Consider the following 3,700-nt stretch of genomic DNA (forward strand, 5'->3'; position numbering starts at 1 on the left):
TTTTTGTGGCTAACTAGGAGAGTATTGAAGAAGTATTTTGGGAAGCTCTTCTTTTCAGGTGATGGCTCGTGAGAACAAAGCTATGAAGCAGATAGGTAGCACAGATTAACTACAGAAAAGGGTAGAACGGTTCACTGTTACACCCTGGATGCTATTACATGTTGCTGTTACACATTGGATGTTGTTACAGGTTATTGTTACACATTGGATGCTATTACAGGATGTTGTTACACCACGCACTGATACAAGAATCCATCGTCACACCAAAAGTGCTATCGCTAGTGCTGCGCATCATACCAAACTGCCATTCACTCGATGTTGTTGCGTCGAAGCTGGCAAATGTGGGTACTATTCCACATAACAACTGTCAGCATTAGGAATTGTTTATTTTTTGAAGAAACAAGACTCAAGCAGTTGCAATCATAACTAATGTATATTTGTATTTAGCAATAGGTTGTAACTACTTTTATTTTTTATCAGCATGAGAATCGTGAGATTCTCATGACTGATATGTTTCTAATTTCCGGTTGTAATAACTATAAAAGACTCGATTTTTCATGTCCAACGAGATGACACATAGAAGAGTATTGTTAGTCTGCTTCTGTAATTCTGAGTTTATTTTTAATATCAATTAGCACGGTGATGCTGCTACTGTTCTTTAGCTAATTCATTAATCACTTTTGTGTTATTCCTGCACTTTGTTGAGGAGGAAGGGCCCTCCTCTTTGGCATGGATTGCAGTGATATAGGTAGTGTACATTCTAGTTTAGTTAATTGATTTATGGTTTCTCATTGTTGTTGTACAAATCGTGGATTACATTCACTGCTATTTCTATTTATACTATGCTATTACACTGAGTTAATCAATAGAATGGTAGTAACTAGGTGGAGTAGATATTAGTTCCTGTGTGGTGTGCCTTTACTTTGATAGCTACGAGTTGTGATATAATTTTGTAGAGTGTTTTTATGTCTACATGCATGGTTTGATTCAACAATTTAGATCAATGACATCTTTTACAGTTTTCTGCATTTTCTTATTCTTGGCTGGAGTGTATCGGCACAGATAGTGTGAACTCCATTGAAACAACAAGGCCTACCCTGGGTTGACAATTAATGTTCTAGTCTCAGTAAATTAATATTGATTAAAACAACACTACATTTTGGCATCGTTGTTGGGGATGGCAGTTGACAATATAGTCAACCAAGTTGTTTATTTGATATAGAGTGTCTGTAGTCCACAATTGTTGGTTGGTAAGACGAGAGGTAAGAACCTGCGCATCGCTCTAACATACTTGGGCAAGCTCACCATTGCGATTACTAGGACACTTAGGACATTTTGATGTTTTTTTAGTGTGTCTTCATCTCTTCAGTCGTTGGGTGGTAAGATGAGAGGTAAGAATTTGCACATCGCTCTAACATACCTGGGTGGGCTCACCACTTCCGAAGACTGAGACACTTAGGGTGTGATTTAATACACGCAGGGTCCATGTGTGCACTTGTAGGAATTACAGAGATACTGAAATCACCCGCACTCTAATAAGTCACATGAATGATGGGTCATAAAAAGGAAAGGAAGGGTGAAGATTTGGGAAGGAAGACATTTATCCAGGAACTAATCTCCAAGGCAGAAAAAGAACAGTCCAGCTCTCAAAGGAATGTAAGGAAAATAGGGCCGCAGAAAGTTGTTACTCCCATAGTGAAAGCAGAAACCTCTAATTCCTCCATCTCGGGACCGTATCATTCTAAAGCTAGCACTCATACCCCCAAGACCAAGGATTCAATTCATGAGAAAGAAGGGGAAGCTAGTAGCCAGAATTTGAGGACCAAGGGGCAAGGGGAAACTGAGGGGGAACATTGGACACCTAAGACAAAAAAGCACTTGTTGGTTTATCAATATCCAGATACAGGTAGTGCGGTGAAACAACCAGCCCCAGGGGTATCTGAGGCACTAATCACGTCTACAGGGCCATCACAAAAATAGTTTGAAAGATGTCTGCTATAGAAATGGTTAGAAGAATTAGTCATGGGGGACAACAATGATAACAATGCTAAAATATATGCCACTATCATCACCTTTGAGTTCCCAATCGGGAATATCAGAGGTGAAGCTCCTATGAAAAATATTCCTCTATCATCCTTACCATCCTTTTGGGGGATGAATGTGGAAGATCCAAACACATTTCTATTTGAGTTTGATGTCTTATGTATAAGTTATGATGATACAATAGATGCTCAGAAATTAAAGCTATTCCCTGCTACGTTAAAAGGGGCAGCCTTGAGATGGTTCATGGGATTGGGATTCGCTTCTATTTCAACGTGGAATGATATGAAGGAAACGTTCTTATCAAAGTACCAGGACTATTGCAGGACCATGGAATTAAGGGAAGAAATATTTAGAATGAAACAGAAGGAGGATGAAAGCCTAGAAGATTATGTGGAATGGTTCCACTATAATCTACAGAGGTCTAAACACAATGATTTAGACTAGGAAATATTGAAGACTATATTCATCAGAGGAATGAGGGATGATTGCCTTGACACCTTGAACCTATTGGGAAAAGGGGATATATCTCAAGAGCCATTCGCTGAAATTGTAAAGCTCTGCCTAAGATGCTCTTAAGGGTCGTCCAAAGGAAGGAGTACAATTCGGGATGCCTCTATTCGTATACAAAAATCTGCAGGCGGAGGAGTAACCAGAGAAGAGATCGAAAATTTGTTCGAAAACTTCAAAACCAATATCCTCAGTTCTCTCTCAACCCAAATAATGATATCACATATCAAGAAGACACAAGTATAAGTTGACATACCCCTGGTTGTGTTTTGTCTGAATTGTCGAAAGAAACATCCTATTAGGGAATGCGATTTGAAGAACATCAGCCTGTGTAGTATCTGCAAGCTGGAGCATTCAACAAAGCAATGTCCAGAGCTTCCTAGACTAGAGGAAGTACTTAGAGAATCAAGTGAAGAGGTGCAGTCCTCTTACTTCATCACACCAAGGAGGCCATGGCAACCACGACCTTTAGGTATGTCTCAAGACTTTTTCTCTTTCAATTTGTGGAACAATGCATATAATAACCAGAAATATCCATGGCAATATTCTGCCCCTCCTTTAGGACAGTTCCCTTCAGCCTGGAACCAATGCTCTCTATCTTCTCCTATTAAAAATCCTTAATTCCATCCATACCCTTGGAACCAAAACTAGAGAGGAAATGCCCAGAATTCAGCTCTTCCTGGACCACCCATGCAACAATAGCTGCATTTACCTCCTTTCCAAGCTCCTGCTCCTCCACCACCTGTGAGACCCCAACTACCTGTGCAACCTAACCCAAACCCAAAAAATAAAGAAGCTCAAGGTATAGAGGCTCTAACTACCTTCCAAACCTACCTTATTACCCCCGTGGGACTTAATGAAGTACAATTGTGATTGGGCAGAGTAATTAACCCAAGTCACTCCCTTATCATTACAGAGGAGGATTGTGAACCATCCAGAGGAGATGCCTGAGGCTCTGAGGAGGCTATTGCGCCTACAACAATTGATATAGTGGAAGTTGTTACATCTGTAACAATGTACTTGCGAAGAATTGTTACTGCTATAACAACCAATTCAGGGAAGGTTGATACACCTGTAACAACAAATTTGACTGTTGTAATGCAGGACCTGTTAGGTCCCTATAATACTAGTGATTTCCCCATTACTATTG

This window comes from Pinus tabuliformis, chromosome 2_2 (assembly GCF_031772625.1).
Source record: "Pinus tabuliformis cultivar Carrire ecotype Pingquan chromosome 2_2, CPIR1, whole genome shotgun sequence".
Taxonomy (NCBI): domain Eukaryota; kingdom Viridiplantae; phylum Streptophyta; class Pinopsida; order Pinales; family Pinaceae; genus Pinus; species Pinus tabuliformis.